The 17,930-nt window shown below is 40.2% G+C and overlaps 1 protein-coding gene across 7 annotated transcripts in view; it reads right to left on the bottom strand.

Moving 5' to 3' along the window:
* Window positions 1–481: 481 nt before the first annotated feature.
* Window positions 482–17,930, bottom strand: part of LOC108177021 (uncharacterized) — a 107,797-nt gene continuing 90,348 nt past the window's right edge. For 3 of the 7 annotated variants that reach the window (XR_016212853.1, XR_016212855.1, XM_089303624.1), the window contains exons 3-4: window positions 8,497–8,580; window positions 5,682–6,247 (exon numbers count right to left, since the gene is read on the bottom strand). The gene's annotated coding sequence lies outside the window, so the exon portion shown is untranslated. Of the gene's footprint in view, window positions 1,417–1,875; window positions 1,997–5,681; window positions 6,248–8,496; window positions 8,581–17,930 lie in introns of those variants that run through there. The other 4 variants (XR_016212854.1, XR_016212856.1, XM_089303625.1 and 1 more) reach the window with 2 other exon arrangements.

Raw genomic sequence — 17,930 nt, 5'->3', positions numbered from 1 at the left:
GCCCATGACAAGAGAGGTACCCTGTGTTATATTTCCACCTCTGATTTACACGCAGAGAAGAGTCAACTGAAAGACAAAAGTGCTACAGAATAATTGGTATTCTTGTATCATTTCTCCTGTGTTCAGTGGTGTTTATTCTCTGATTTCATTACCACAGCTATTTTTTTACTTTCAAGAGCCTTTAAACCTGTCTCTCTCTCTCTCTCTCTCTCTCTCTCTCTCTCTCTCTCTCTCTCTCCCTCTCTCTCTCTCTCACACACACACACACACACACACCGGGCACACAATTCTTTAAAGCTACAATTAGTCGTGTCGTCTCTTCTATGTGTGCATTTTGAAAGCATTTTCTCGTGTTAGTGCCGGTCCTTTCATTAGTTTGCAAGCTCCGGGAGACCAGGTACCATGTGCATCATGGCCTTTGTGTTCTCCCCACACAGTGAGTGTTCAATAAATACTATTGACTGACTGACACATCTCCCTCTTTTTCTCTTTGTCTCTGACACCTCTGCTTTCTTTCAGAAATGGTTATTTTTTTAAAGTGGCAATATTCTGCACTCTGAGCTTATAAAAAGCTCTTCTTGGTCTGTAACTTTTTCTTTATGTAAGATTTTCAACAACAGACAAAATACAGGTGAAGGAAACTGATATTCCACTACCCCTGAACAATGATTTCTGTTTTTAATTGGAGTGTGACAAGTGTCTTGCAGAATGGAGGCTTTGTTCCCAAGAACAATGCCAGCATGAACATCTCTGTTGAAGTGGCCATTAAAAAATAATCATCCCTCCTGCCTGTCCTACCCACTCCAACCACTCTTGAATTCAGGGCAGGGTATTCACGGGCAGCCTGTCCTTGCGTTATTTTCCTTCTGTTTCACAATGGGTCAGAGGCACAGTCTATATTCAGTGTCTCTGTTGTTCTCTTACAGAACTTAAATAACGGTTTGTTCTTCTTTTGAAACAGGAGCCCAAACTACAATTATTTTTTTAACCTTACCTTAGGAACAGTCTTGGTAGTTCAGCAATATTGAGAAATATGGACTTTTCAGGAAATATTAAAGTGTCCCCTCCATCAATCTGAGCATTGTTTGATCTCAGAGAGGTGAGGCAATGCGCCTTTACCTCGGCTTGCTTTCTCTATTACCGCCATTATGGATGGTACAGTTGTGGCAGATGATTGTTACGGAGAGATTGCTCTCGTGTCACAGCCTTCCCTTTGTGCCAGCTCCTGGAAAAAGTGCAGGTGAGAACATTTCAATCCAATGTGGCACCTGCTCTTCACAGGCCGTCTCTGCACTCACAGCAATTACAGCAGAAAGCAGCATTCTCTTTGTGCTGCTTCCATGTCCTGTTTCTTTTCTTCTAATATTCCCAGGCTAAAGTCTCTTGGAACCAAAGAATATGCAGCAAAAGGAGAGGCTGCAAATGAAAGTCATGAAGGTTAGCTAAGATGTGGATGTTTCTCATTGATTTATCCTTTGTTCACCTGTCAACAGCTGTCTGTCTTGTTGCTGCAGTGGACACAGTATCTCTAACACTCAACCACTGTATTAACCACTATAACCACTGCAGTTCCCTAACCAATCTCAGGCCCCAGTGATATCACCAGGAAAAAAATGAAGCAGGCCCCAAGACAAGCATCTAGTACAAATAGTTTAAGAGTTGATTCTCGGGAACTGGAGAGACGGTGCCAGCTGGCATCAGGTGTCTGCTGTTTTCTGTAGTATCGGTGGACATGGGGAACACGTGTCCTCAGAGGTAGGGCTTTGTTTTCCACATTCTATGGGGTCCATTTCTTTGTGCTTGGAGACAGAAAAATGTGAGGGCAGACACAGCGCAAAGACAGACAGTAGGGGGAAGAGGTACTGTGACCCTTACCTGATGCACAGGTCTTTTCCCAGGTTGCAGCCCAGGCTGTAGATTCTTCACTGGGAACCAGTCAGTCACAGCCAGAGTCGTGGGAGAATCTCAACTGCTGCCTCTCCCAGTCCCTGCCTCGCTTGGGAACCAGAGAGAGGACACTGATTAACTGCAGCTGAACAGCTCTTCATTTGCTCCCTAAATATGTCCCTGGACTGATGTAGGGCCAGGAAGGTAATAGTTAACAGGCAGTAGCCATTGAGTGCGCACCAGGCCCTGATCTGTGAGGTAGCTTCATTTTACAGCAGAAAGGGGAAGCACAGAGTGATGAAGTAACTTGCCCAAGGCCACCCAGCTGGTAGGGAGGGGAGCTGGGGCTTGAACTCTAGCAGCCAGGCCCCAGGGCTCACTCTCAGGACCACTGTCACAGGGAAGTAATATTTACTGACCTCTATGCTCGGCTTCATTTCCTGTCACTTTCTGAAGATAAAGAATAGTGGTGCAGTGTCTTGGGTACTGCACAGCTCCCCCTGTAGAGATTCTTGGATTTAGGCATCATGCTGGGGGCTACCTTTATTGCATTAGCTGTATTATCAGTTATCAGTTTCTATTCCAAAAATATGATTTACCAAAGGATGCTGGCCCAGGATAGTATTCTTAGAATAAGGCAGAGGGCTCTGTGCTGGGATTATAAACTCTTCATTGATTCATCTCCTACCTCTCCTAGAACTTTATATATCCTGGTTCCCACTTTGCCATACCTATTTTCCCCTATCCAAATGACCCAAGTAAGGAAGTTGAAATGACTCCCCTTTCGAAGGCAATGACTACAATACATACGGGACATCCAGGCAGCATAATCCTCTGATATTTTTGTGTGGAAAATATGTTGGTGGGATCATTAGTCAGGTAATTTTTTTTTCATCCCAGGAGGACAGGAAGTTATTTTGACAGCTTATTTCACTGCTACATATAAAGTTTACCTTGTCAATTAATGGGAATACACCAGGTAATTGTCATGAGCTCTCAGGGAATAATCTTGAAGCCATTTCCAAATGTCCTTTATGGAAGCATATGGTCATATCCTCCACTTCATCGCCAGGTCAATCAGCAGTTGTTCTTTAATATGGTATGTTCTTCACGCACCAGTGCAGTTTCCGAGCTCCATCACATTTGTTTCTCCCCCATGGCTCTTGAACGTTGCTTAAGCCGCTGATTATTGCCTTGCCATGAGCTCTGATCGCTCTTCTGGAGAGCAGACTTTCAGATGTCATCTTTAATTTGCGATATTAATATTGAACTCCATCACCGTTCAGTGATTTTAGTGAAGTATTTACATATAGACTAGCAAAGTGTTTGAGCAGTGCATTGAAAACTGTCCGTTCCTAATTGGAACCGTAAAGTTTACCACAGCATCTGCGGGACATGGCTATGATTTCTGGTTATAAAGCAGCCTTGGAGGGTTTGCTTTCAAAACCAAATGAGATGTGGTTTTCACAGCTCTGTCTTTCCTCACCTGTCCAGACCATTAATGATTGGTGGTGACGGTGCTCAGAGAACTGTTTTTTACAATCTAACACACTCTTAAGGAAGATTAACTATCTCAAAGAGTTTTTACTGTGAATCACATTTAAAATTAATGAACTAATTAGTTAAGAAATGTATTACTTTATTATGGAAAGAGAAAGCTTGCACCATAATGATAGCATGAAATGCATGAAGTGTCCTTTAATTTTATGACATTAGAGGAAGGTGGACTTGGGAAGGAACATTTGGACTGCTACTATTAATTATCTGATTTAAAGATCACCTCGCCCTGTGAGAAAGATAGATTATCAATCAGTATTCGAGAGCTTTGAAAGGATGAAAGAGAGAAAAAGAGGAAAGAAAAAAGAACATCTTCCTAGTTGTATTGTTAGATGACCTTGTGCCCTGCTATGTTTAAATTGCTTACTTCCTATAACTCTATAAACTTCTGTGTTTTCATTTGCCGGATTAGATTGAAGTGTCAACTATATTTGATGAATAGCATTGGTAATATATGTTCATGTTCGTCTTTGCTCTTTCTGTTTTTATTTATATAGAGTCAGTATAATTTATTTCTCCTGAAAAAGCTTTCAGCAAAAAATATTTTTTAAAGTACAAATACTTTTTAACAGGGCTTTGGGGTTTGTGATGATCAAATCACTCATCTTTCCTTTTTCTTTCTTGCCTTTTTTTTCCCTTGCTTACTTTTCTTTTAAAACTAGCAAAGGAAAAAGAGCATAGAAAAAGTCGGCAGTTGCACATAAGCAGAATTAAAAAGTAGCATTGCAGACAAGCCTCTATCTCAGTCTATGCATATATTAGGGGATTGATATGAAGAACCATGTAATTATTTGGATAATTTAAAAATACCAGTCGTCAGCCTTCCCTGTTTTCTTGTAGGGCACACCATGCATGAGATTGCAGATTTATTGGAATTCTAGCTATCCAGGAGGAATTTGTTTTTTCTTCAGGAGGTGTTTGGGAAGGAAGACCTGGTAATCCTGAGTTTAAAATGCACTATGCTGTTCAGTGTGTAACCAATTACTCACCCTGGTTTTTTGCTTAGATCAAAATATCATGCTTAGGCTAATAGGCATGCCTGCCCATTTGAAAGCTTTCTGAAGGGTAATAGGGAGGAAGGGACAAAGGTAGAGAATGTAGGGAATGGAGAGACCGAAACCGTGAAGTCAGTCTTCTCAGAATCTGAAAATCCCCCAGCATAACAGTGGCTGTAAAATGGGAGGCAGGGAAAACTGAAGAAAATATAACACACACAGGGTTGAATTTGACAAAGTGTCTTGATTGCTCTGTCTTCCTTTTCTTTCTTCATTTTTTTTTCAGTTAAATATTCTATCCTTGGGGCCAGCATTGTGGTGCAGCAAGTTAAGCCACCACTGCAATGCCAGAATCCACTATCAGCTCCCTGCTATTGCTCCTGAGAGGAAACAGTGGATGACGGCCTAAGTGCTTGGGCCCCTGCCACTCACATGGGAGACCCGGAAGAAGCTCCTGGCTTTGGCCTGGCCCCGCCCAGGCCATGGTGGTCATTTCTGGAGTAAACCACTAGATGGAAGATCTCTCTCTCTCTGTCTCTTCTCTCTATATAACTCTGCTTTTCAAAATAACTAAATGAATCTTAAAAAAAAAAAAAAAAAACAACTATCCTTATCTTGAGCTACATCTTTTCCTCATTTCCGTTTTGTTCTTTTTTATTATCTAAGAATGTGTCCTCTAAATTGAAATCTAAAATCAAATCCCATTGTTTTGGGGAACAAATAATAGATGTGATAAAGTTCCCGAGTAGAACCAGTACAGTCATAGAAGTAAATAATAGGGGCTGGTGCTGTGGTGCAGCTGGTTAAAGCCCCAGACTGAAGCGCGGGTATCCCATATGGGCTTCAGTTGGAGTCCTGGCTGCTCCTCCTCCGATCCAGCTCTCTGCTATGGCCTGGGAAAGCAGAAGAAGATGGCCCAAGTCCTTGGGCCCCTGCACCCACGTGGGAGACCCAGAAGTTCCCAGCTCCTGGCCTCAGATTGGCACAGCTCTGGCTGTTGCAGCCAATTGGATAGTGAACCTGCGGATGGAAAAGCTCTCTCTCTCTCTCTCTCTCTCTGCTTCTCCTTCTCTCTGTGTATAACTTTGATTTTCAAATAAGCAAATAAATCTTTAAAAAAAAAGAAGTAAATAATGGCCTGCACATAACTGTACTTTGGGGTCACATATCAATACATTTGCCTCTGGTCCATAGTGATAATGATAACCACCACCCACCATCAAAAGACAAAGTTACAACAAATTTACTTATAAATTGAATTGATTTTTATTTGCCATCCATGAATGGAGGAAGTCACCACCTTAGAAAATAGAATAAGAGCTTCCATTGCACCATTGCACAATAGTAGAAAATGGGGTTTCATTTGGTTGGTACAAGGAAGCAGAACAAAGCAAAAAAAAACAACAACAACAACAACAACAAAAAAAAACAACCCTGATTGTTAACATCAGGCTACTTTTTAGGTAAAGGTTAACACAGAGGAAACTTCCTTATTACACTGGTTCAGGTAGACTGGACTCACCTATTGTGAAGAAAAACTGGTGTGTCTGGAAATCTGTTTCCCTGGAGTTTCAGTTTGATTATTTGACATTTAGCATGAGTTACTCCATTCTGGTTTGATCTGGTCTGTTGGGGACTTGTGCAAGGAGGAGCTCAGTCCAAGACAACAGGCTTCCGTAATTTTCGGGTAACACCTGGGTTTAGATCCTGACTTCTATGATACATATGAAATCAAAAGGGATGATGTGCACACTTTTGGAGGATTTTGTACACATTTGTTCTGACAGCAGAGAGTCAAAGAAGCTGAGCTATAAAAAAAAATAGAAGAGAACATAAGAGTAGCAAATTACAGTCCTGCATGACTGAGCACCAGATATAAGCTCATGAATTTTAAAAAATTAGAAATGAGTCAAATTTTATTTCTCATATATATGAGGATAAAGTGAAGAATGTGTTTATGTTTTTTTAAATGCAAAGGTTTCCAAATTGTGTGATTAACATGCATAATGAGTTGGATCAAATTCTACCTTTGCTTATTCTTGTACCACACTTTGCAGTCAGTTGTTATAATTCCTGTTCATTTCAGAAAAGAATATATTAACATTTGGGCTAACATAAAAATAAAGTTAATTTTAAACAACTAGGCAATCACCTGAAGGGCTTTAAAATATAAATATATAAAATGTTTATGGCCTTAGCTCTAGAATGTATATTACTAGTTATATGACCCTTAGCTATCTCATAGACATATCAAGTTGAACACAATCGACCCTGAATTCTTCATATTTTGCCTCCCTACATGCCACCCCTACTTCTGCAGGTTTCCCCAATTTATGATTTCAGTTTTTTATTGTTCCAGTTGTTCAGTCTAAAAACCTCAGAGCTGTCCTCAATCCTTCTGTTTCTCTCACATGCCGTGACTAATCTTTCAGCAAGCCCCTTCGTTCTATGCTCAACATACGCCTTACATGTGACCACCTCTCACCATCTCTATCATTGCCACTTTCTCTCCTCTGTAGTACCATAAGAATTTTCTAATGGTTGTTCCTACTTCCATCATCGTGGCTACAGAGTCCATTTTTAACAGAACAGCCAGAGTGAGTCTTTAAAAATGAAAGTAGTAGAGTTCTCTTCTGCTCAAAATCATCCAATGGCTTCCTGGTCCCTCAGAGGAAAAGCCAAAGCTTTATAAGGCCATGTCTGATGTGGATCCCATTGCTACTTTGAGTTCTGTCATTCTCCCCTTTGCTCATTCCATTTCTGTCACCATGTTTTTGCTTTTTCCCTTTCCTATAACCTCTGTCTTCCATTATCTTCATGGTTTTCCCCATTTTTTTTTTTCAGTCTTTGTCAAAGATCAACTTACCAATGAAAACTTTCTTAATCACCTTATTTAAAATTGCACACTGTATGCCCCCTGCATATCCTGTCTTTTTCTTCACAGTATTTATCACTGTATTACTACCATATATATGCATACATACACACAACACAAAGTCCACATACATACATAAAATATTAGATTTATGTTAGCAAAACAGATGCTCTTCAACTTATGATGCAGTTATGACCCACTAAACCCATCATAAGTTGAAAATATCTTGAATCAGAAATGTATTTAATATGCCTAACCTACTGACTGTTATAGCTTAGCCTAGCCTACATTAAACATGTTCACAACACTTAATTATATTAACCTATAGTTGGGCAAAATCATCCAACACAAAGACTATTTTATAATAAAGTATTACAAAATCAGATGTAATTTATTGAATACTAAAATGAAAGCAAAAAAGTGATTTTTTTTTTTTTTTTGACAGGCAGAGTGGACAGTGAGAGAGAGAGACAGAGAGAAAGGTCTTCCTTTGCCGTTGGTTCACCCTCCAATGGCCGCCGCGGCCGGCGCACTGCGCTGATCCGATGGCAGGAGCCAGGAGCCAGGTGCTTTTCCTGGTCTCCCATGGGGTGCAGGGCCCAAGCACCTGGGCCATCCTCCACTGCACTCCCGGGCCACAGCAGAGCGCTGGACGGGAAGAGGAGCAACCGGGACAGAATCCGGCGCCCCAACCGGGACTAGAACCCGGTGTGCCGGCGCCACTAGGCAGAGGATTAGCCTAGTGAGCCGCGGCGCCGGCCAAAAAAGTGATTTTATAAGTACACTTTTGCATTTTTGTTAAGTGAAAAATTGTAAGTTGAACCATGGAAGTTGGGAAAAGTCTGCACTATGATATATAGTAATACTACCTGTATGTATGTACTCACACTATCAACATTCTATGTATACATTCAATGCTTTTGTGTTTATATGTATAATACAAATATAAAATGAGGGGACTTCAAAAAGTTCATGGAAATGGAATTCAAAGATAAATTCATTTTGATGCAAAAAATTTGAAATCCACCCATAGTTTTTATTTATGAAATATATTTTCAAAGACTTTTTAAGACCACTGATATGCATGGATTTCAAGATTTTTTGCACTAATCTTTTAATTACATTTTCCATAAAGTTTTTGAAGTAGCCTTATATATGGATGAATACACATTGATAACTTACTAGTGTCTTTCTCTACCAGAAGTCAGTCTTGTGATGATGAAATTTCTGGATGTCCTTTTCACTGCTGTTTCCTTGGAACATAACCTGGCACATAATAGAAGCTCAATAAATTACTGGTAAATGAATGGCTAAGTAACCAATGACATGAGCCATCTTATTTATTTATTAGAGTACAACTGAAGTGAGACCACATCAAGTCTCTTTTTATTAGGTGAAACACTATGAAAGTACCAGTATTCCACTTTTGATTTATGCAAATGTCTTTTTCATATGGTTCAGCACATGTGTATGTTTTCCTCCTGTTTCTTTATCTTCTGCTTCCTCTGTCTTCTCATATCTCACGTAATCTCTGGTTTGCATTCTTCACACAACACTTCTCAGAACCATTGTCAAAGTGAAGAACAGGCATGGCAGTGTGTCTCATGACTCTTTCTTCCAATGGTTTATGCACAGCCATATGCGATCTCTCCCCCATCAGCTACATAGGGTAACTATGTAGTAGAAATATTGTGGGAGTCAGAGGTATATGGATATGGAGACACTGACCTCACCCTTGCATATTCTGGAGACTTAGGAACACTGTATACTCTAGCCAAAGTGCACAAAGTGTACAGTCCAGAGACATGCACCAGGACCAGTCCTGTGGTGTAGTGGATCTAGCCACCACCTGTGATGCCAGCATTCCATATGGGTGCTGGTTCGAGTATTGACTGTTGCACTTCTGATCCAGCTCCAGGCTAACGCACCTAGGAAAGCAGTGGAAGATGGCTCAAGTCCATGGGCCCCTGCACCCATGTGGTAAATCTGGATGAAACTCCTGGCTCCTGGCTTCAGCCTGGCCCAGCCCTGACAATTGCAGCCATTTGGGGGGGTGAACCAGAGGGTGGAAGATTGCTTTCTCTCTCTCTCTCTCTCTCTCTCTAACTCTCTCTCTCTCTCTCTCTCTCTGTAATTCTGTCTTTGAAATATATAGAAAAAGAAAAAGACAACTCCTGTGCTAATGCCCTCTTATATACACCTTTCACAAACGGGTTACATATAACAGGTGACTGAAGCAGCTGTGGTATAGTGAAACAGGACAGGCCAAATAAGAAGATGAAGGTGCATTTAGACATGGGCTAGTAACATGCTTTGGCCCTATGGAAAATTACAGAATGAACTTTGGAGAAGATCATGACAATGGGTTAGGGGTAGGGCTGGAGATTGGGCAGTGAAGTTGACCCAGTAGTGTGGTCAGATTGGATTATGCAGTTCAGAGAAGCATACTTTATTGTCAGTCTCTGGGAGGACTGAGTGACTGAGTGGGGTCTGGGGATGATTTTATCTAATTGCCAGGGTGGAGTTGGGGTGGCAGGGACACATGTGCAGGAGGTAGAAGTTGTCCCTCCTTCTCTCCCTGACCCTGCAGAGGGATGCTGTTCACTGGACCCACCCAGAAGCCCCCTTCCAGTACAGAACATAAATTGTGTGTTCAAACTTTCTCAGCATGGGCTCAGCTACACCAATCCCTCATAAACCATAGACTTTCTGGACTTTGTTTCCCTACAGGAGAAAAATACATGAAAGCTCAATATCATACATCTACCCTAATACTGCACCTGCATTTGCTAGGCCCAATGCTCGTATTTCCTTTACTACTTGCTTGAAGCAATGAGCAGGTGAAAAATCTCCTGTAACAAGGCTAGAAAGGAAACTGCTTCCTTTGCTGGTAAGGCAGATAATCTTTTCCTGACTAATAAGTCACTGGAGACAGACTGAGACAAATTTGTATTCTGAAGAATCTTTATGTTCTGTTTTGGTTGATATTGGAAAGGTTTTTCTATAAGATTCACAAATTGCAGAAGAGTGCCCGTGTCTCCTCCCCCAGCTTTCCCCAATGCTAGCCTCTTACAGAACCATAATACATGACGCTGATATACAACCGTTAGCAGACAGAAGGTTCCTCTCTTGTAAAGGCTGGAGGAAGAACTTACTTCTTCCATTACTTTGGCTTTTGCCTAGGGTAATCAAAGTGATTCAGAGCAGCAGCCTCTCTCCTGCAGTTTCCACTCGCTCTGATTGAAGAACTACAATTATTAAGAATTGGATCGTTAGTTAGCAAATATGCCTACATCCAGTCATATCATCGGGTTTTGCCTCTCCTTGGGTGTTCGCATTTGGTTGGGTCCTGGGTCTTTGCTGATTCCAGAGATGCTGCGTGACTTCCAAGTCAATGTCCCCTATTCAGCTGCAGATCCCCAGTGCTCAGACACACAAGGACCAGCCACCGAGACAGCTTTTTGTCTGCTGATGGTTAGGAAGAGGACAGGCTGTGCTCCAGCTAATAGAGCCTCTATCTCTTTGAATCACACCCAGCTATTTCCAGGACATCATGCCGCTTCCTCATTTCCTTTGTCCCAGCCATCCATCTACAGCTTTATTACTGCAGTCCATACAACCCAGAAATCCCGTTTTTATGTGAATTGACTACAGATGGAGGAGGGTGATGAAGCTGTGCTTTCAGTATGGGTCAGATGCTGGTGGCATGAATTCTCCTGTTGTCTTCACCCATATAGTGTGCTTTTCAGTTTAATCATTTCACACACATTCAGGCCCTGGATGACCACAATTTTTTCAGTGCCAGTTGTTTTGAAACACTCTCCCAGGACTTTGTGAAGATTAATCAAGGATCCAAGGGGACTCCCCTTGTGGGCAGCAGGCTTTTCTTGTGAAGATTCTAATATCTTGTTTGCCTGAGGCTTAAACATGAATTGAAGCAGTCATCTTTGGTACACTTAAAAGGCACATCCCAAAGTAGACAATTATTTCGCCAAGTGTCTTGATATTATGGGCTCTACCTTGCCTTAGGTTGAAATGTTTGTTATGTCAACTGAGGCCGTGCCACCTTGCTAAGTCTATGTCTACCTATTGATGCTTGAGGAATGAACAAAATACTATTGCTAATCAGTTAAATTTTATTTTATTTATTTTTAAAAAGATTTTATTTGAAAGAGTTACAGTGAGTGAAGGAGAGACAGACACATACACACACACACACACACACACACACAGATCTTACATACACTAGTTCACTTCTCAAATGGCCACAATGGTCAGGGCTGGGTCAGGCTGAAACCAGGGGCTTGGAATTCCATTCTGGTCTTCCACATGGGTGGCAGGGGCCCAAGTACTTGGGCCATTTTTTGCTGCTTTCCCAGGCACATTAGCAGGGGGCTGGATCGGAAGTGGAGCAACTAGGACTTGAACGAGCCCTCACAGGGGATGCTGCCATTGCAAGCAGAGGCTTAACCCACTGCACCACAACACCGGCCCCCTACACAGGTAAATTTTGTTGGTAAGGCATTCAAAACTTTTCTTTTTCTGATAAATTTTATAAAAACAAACAAACAAAAAAAGGAAAGGACAAGATGCTGAAGTTGTTTCCTATCAGACTGAAGGAGCAGGGCAAACTGACTTCGCAGTCCCACAGATCTTCCTTTGCAACACTGAAGTCATTAACGTAGAATTTACAGGCTCTGTCCCCAGAACGCTGTCTTCAGAGACTCAGATATTCGGTAGGAGCTGGGGTTGCATAATGATGTTATTGCTAAGAAGCAGCCTCTTGCATATATGGGGCTCTGGAAATGGCCTCCCTTATCAATCTGAGGAAAACCAATTTTTGTGAGCTTGGGTAACTTGAGAGAATTGGAGATTGATGCATTGGATCTTCAGCCAGAGTAGAATATGTGTATCTCTGCTAGTTTAGTTGATAACATTTATAAGAAAGAGTATGGAAGCTACATAAAAGATTAAGTCTGATGGCTATGTAAAAAAATTAGAGTTCTAGATGTGATAATGTTTAACATTACTTAATGTTAAACTCAGGCCTGGAGTCTGTGAGAACTACTCAGACTTCATGTGGTTTTGCTTTTTTAACTGTCTCTTTTTTAACTTTTAACTTTGCCTCTCAATTAATCAAGAAAGATCATTGATCATGACCTTTCTTATATCCTGACCCTTCACCTATAAATGAATTGCATTCAAACTTGCACTTGGTTCCTTTCACCCTATCTTGAGGTTCAGGCCTTGGTTAAAGACCAAACTCTCTACCTGTCTTTTGAGCCAATCACCCGCTTCTTTCAGAAACTTGTTTCATTTCTATACTAAACTTAACATTCTGGAAACATTTTTCCTTCCATTTTGGCAACCATTTTCTCAACTAATATTCTATACTAGACTGATATTTAAATTCCCTTTCTGAGGGTCCAAGATAAATTGAGAGGCGATAAAATGTATACAGATGTCCTCATTGCATTGATAATTTCATTTTGAAACATTTTTATAAAATGTACAGACTTGGTACCTATGGAGATGAATTTAAAACAACCTTTTCTATATTTAAAAAGCATAAGTCAACTCAAATCTCGTTAACTCAGGAGGCAATTTTATCTTATTTAAGCACCTGGTTTTTATAATAGGACACATATACCCACATGCTGGTATTTTGATAATTCACACTAATTACACAGGACTAATTTCTGTTTGAAGCATTTTAATGTGCATATTTCCTATTTTTCTGGCAAAATATGTTTATTAAAATATAGCATTTCATTATTTTAATATGGAGGAAAAGATGAGCTTGTCGCTTTCTCTTGAATCATGTTCAGTCTATATCAAATAAAGTTTACATTGTTTTTGACTAAAATCTTTGTTATGCCTTGCATACAATTAGACTGAGGCACAGTAGAAATGTGGCCATTAATGAAAACTAATAATAAGATGAACAAAATAAATATAATGTGTCCAAAAAATTGGAGGATGAGACATTAGCTCACACTGTCCTCTGATGACAAGTGCCCTATACTGCCAATGTCTTCAACTCCTTTCCACACTAACAAACATGAGACATGGAGACAATTAGTAACAAAGCTGGATATAATACTATGTAATCTGACATTTAATACAGTAAAGACAATAGGCTTAACACCATGTTTATACTCAAATATAAACAAACAGTTTTGGGGGGAATATGAGGTGGAAGAACTGTTTCTGATGTAGTTTAAGAAGTGAAATATAATCGTGCTTTTCTTGTTTGTTTATAAACACAGATGGAGAATAAATCATTTTCTTCCTGTATCATTTTCGCTTTGTTTCCCATATTGACTTTGACTATTTGTTATTTTCCCCAGTTTCCAGTCTGCATTTGGGAAAGATTCTATCTGTTTTAGTTTCTGTTTAAATGCATCCCCTTGGAACTTTTGGAAGTGAAACTCTGGCTCCATGGCACCCCCGATTGCCAATGACTCGGTTTTTTATTTTTCAGTTTAGAGGAGACTGGTTTCCCTAAATTCTTTCTTCTGAGAATTATATTCTTGACTGCAGCAACATGTTCAACTTTCCTAACCGCACAGTTGAACAGGAGGGCTTAGAATTCATTTATGCTTTTGATAATGGGACTGCTTTTTGCACATCATTCCTGGGTTTTCTCTTTCACGCCCTGTCTGCCTCCTTCAGTGAGCTTGTATTCCATCATCTTGCAGTTTCATAATATTTGTGAGCAGACCCTTCATTTAATTCTCAGCTTTAGCTCCCTGTCTCATTGTGCAATGTCTTTGAAGTTCAGGCTGTAAACTTTGTCATCCTCTCTATTCTGTATCTTATGCCTCTGATACTCGTTATTCTTATCTCTGATTACTTCCCTCAGGTCCTATTCACGGCAGTGGCCCCTTTCCACTCCCGGGGCACCTACTGTTAGATCATTCACAGAACCCTGGGAGAGCAAGTAATTGCTTCCTGAACACTTTCCATTTCTTTTCCTATTTGCTCTCTTATCCTTTCGTATTGTACTCTACATGGTCTCCATTTTTTTCAAATTGCTTTTCTCCCTTTTTCAGATTAACTTACCCTAATCATTAAAATTATTTGGAATAACTACATCATACCATCTTTATAACTCAGACCCAACATACAGACTTTTTATAGTCTTCTTTTTGGATTTAACAGTTGCTCTACTTTCCTTGTTCTGATGTGGTTCTTTGTTTTGTGTGCTTAAATAATTCAAGCCTAAATTACATAAAAGGTTTTTCAAAAACGGACCAAAGATAGACTGAAGGTTTCCTTGGCCTTACTTTCTAAAAACGGAACAAATGAAGCAAAACTTTATTGTGAATAAGATTGAGGGACTGTACTTAAACACTTTAAATTATGCCATATATTTGATAATATCTATTTAATTTCATAACAAAGAAATCAAATTAGGGCATTCACTAGGTGTTTTGGTTCCATGACATAAATTGTGAACACATTTTCTCTTGGGTATACCTGTAGGAGTAGAATGACTGTGATATGGTAATTCTATGTTTATTTTTTTGAGGTACCATCTGGCTATTTCCTCCCTTAACTTCAACACAGAAATTAAAGTTTTACATAATATATCCCTGAAAATCAGTTTTCTTTGAATTGCACCCAGATTTAAAAAGTGAAAATCGTTAATTAGTTGATTACTTGATTACTTAGTTGTTACTTTGAATGACCTGAGCTCCAGGAAAAGCATTCTTACATCTTCTTACATTGAATACAGTTGTGTAATAGAAACTGGAAGCTTCTCTGTCATATTAGGTGTTGGCAGAAAAGTGGGTGATGACTGTGGTCATTGAGAAGGAAGGTCCAATGTCTGCCTGGGTCACTAAGACAGTCAGATTGTGTGCTCTGCTAGAAGTGGGGATGCCCCATACAGGATTGTAGCACAGCCACTGGTTTAAAATAACTTCTTCTTTTGGTTCATTTACCTCCTTGTGTGGGTGTTTTGTAATATAACTAATTTTAATTCTAATTCAAAAACAGCAGGGAAGGAATTCAAGAAAGGAAACAGGAAAGGACTGTGTGGGGGAGGGAGCTGAGGTTAAAAATCCAAGGAGGGGCCAACACTGTGGCATAGTGGATAGTCACTGCCTATAATGCTGGCATCCATGTGGTCACGGGTTCTGGACCCGGCTGTAACACTTCTGATCCGGCGCTCTGCTATGGCCTGGGAAGGCAGTGGAGGATGGCTCTGTGCTTGGACACCTCAACCCATTGCTGTCTGCAACACTGGCATCCCATGTGGGCCCTGGTTTGTGTCCGAGCTACTCCACTTCTGTTCCAGCTCCCTGCCAATGATCTGGGGAAAGCAGTAGAGGATGGTCCAAGTGCTTGGGACCCTATACCCAACTGGGGAACCCAGATGAAGCTCCTGGTTCCTGGCATCCTCCTGGACCACCCCCAGCCCCAGCCATTATGGCCATCTGGGGAATATACTGGAGGATGGAAGAGTCTCTTCCTCCCACCCCAACCCCCCAACTCTAAATCAAATAAAATCAATCAATAAATATTTAAAAAAAAAATCTAGCCATCAATCTGGGTATGTAATAGTATGAGAAAGATAAACCATAGGGAGTCTTCATACTTGAGGTTTCTCCAAGTTTCTCAGTGCCAGGGAAAATGTTGATGAAATTAACACTGTTCTAGGTGATGCTTATTTTCATCTAACCCCTTGGAAGGTTTTTTTTTTTTTTCTTCCTTTTGTAATATTTTAAGGAAAATTAAATAACCCCTCAGAACTGAAATGCAAGTATGAAATTACATATTATCATGGCCATGCTATGTTGCATTTCCTTTTATTAAAAATGAATGCATCAGTTTAGATTTATTTGACAATGGTTTATGCCTTCAGAGTCCAAGCTCTAAAGATTCATTCTGTACAGTAATACTTCAGCAAGATACATCTCCTTCGTCTGCAGGATCTCATTTATAAGCTAGGCTCACCTTCTGCTTCCTGCCATAATAAACGTTTTTGCCTGCAAGATTTTAGATGAGATATTGTGTTCACCCTCTTATCCTCTTTTCAACCTATCACCCTATAAGAAGGGCATTTCTTTTTTTGTAACTTTTAAAGGGGGTAAACACACACACACTTACTTGACTCATTTTTCCAAAGCAGCTCTTTTAATGTGTTCGTAATGCTTTCTGAATGCTGTCTCTCATGTTACTGTTGAGATGTTTTGTTATATGAGAGAAAATAGAAGACACACTTAGATGACTGCTTTCTCAATTTAAAAAAAAAAACACAACTTCAATTCAACAGAAAATGTTTTTCTCAGTTTACCATGTCTTTGAGGCTTTTGATGTTTAAATAACTTATGTAACAACTGAGAAAAAAAGTAATTAAATATAGATAGCAAGCCATGTAAAACGTCTCCCTCCAATCACCTTAAAACCTACTTTTACAGGAGTGATTTTTGAAATAGATGATGAGACGTGATCTCAGCTCATGCTCACTTGGGTGTATGGGGTAGAAAGTCTTTCTTTTGTCCTTCACAAACCCTTCCCCCTGGCAGATCCACAGACTCAGTTTGCAGGCTGTTATTGGTTTAGAAGGGCCAGGGCACCCTCTCAGGACACTGAGATGGCTGGTACACTGCAGGTGCATCCTGTCCAGTCCATTTTCCAGCTCTGTTTCTGTCCAGGCCATCTTTTCTCTAGCTCGTATGCAGCTCAGCTCCCTGAAGAAAGGGCGTTCTGAGTGGTGCAGGTTTCAGTGGGCTGTAGAACATTTATAGCACATACAGAGCATGGCCCAGCGAATAGGCACTCCCCGCAGTGATCCTGGCAGGAGGACATATGCATACAGGAGGCTAGGAACATGGGGATGAACCAGGGAAGACCAGTTGCCAGAACACTGTGCCTGAGAGACTAGCATAATCAAATATTGTGTCTCTATTTCTTCATCTATAAAATGGAGATGATATATCTGCATTAGATTTGGTTTTAAGATTAAAAGAGTTGCTGACTGATTCATAAAGGATAGTTATTACTATTTTATTGAAAATGTAGCTTAGCAAAAAAGAAATCCATTTAAAACCATATTCAATCTTACAGAGTACATTGAAGTGAATAGACCTTTGAGAGTTAAAGTTCCCAAATTTATCATCTTCCAGTATCACCAAAACCACAATAGATATCACCAAAGCCCAGTATGAGTGTGGAACATGGAGCTAGAAGAAGCATATTTTCATTTTCCCCTCAATTACTCTGTCCATGTCTCATTCCTACTTCTACAGCCCTAGGCGGCTATACAGTATCTGGAGGCCCTCCAATGATTTTTCTTTTCTTTTCTTTGAGATGATGAATATTTTGGCATCACTGATTCTCTAGTGTGAAAAGACTGGCAATAGAGGAATAAAATCAGACCTTCGAGATTTAACTGGAGGAAATATTCCTAGCTCTATTTCTCGTAGTTATGTTGGGCTAAACCGTATAATTTAATTACATTGCAATAAAAAAGCACATTATGAAAGTAACCATGCCGAAGACCACATACGGAGAGAGCACACTAATGTTTTCATTTATTTCATTGTATAAAGGAATAACTTTTGAAAGATTTTTTTATAACATAGAAGAAAATATAGGTATAAATC

The sequence above is a fragment of the Oryctolagus cuniculus genome, chromosome 9, assembly GCF_051225735.1.
Source record: "Oryctolagus cuniculus isolate XC-2025 breed Fujian yellow rabbit chromosome 9, ASM5122573v1, whole genome shotgun sequence".
Taxonomy (NCBI): Eukaryota; Metazoa; Chordata; class Mammalia; order Lagomorpha; family Leporidae; genus Oryctolagus; species Oryctolagus cuniculus.
The sequence above is the reverse complement of the archived record's forward strand: the minus strand, read 5'-3'. Positions and strand labels throughout refer to the sequence as shown.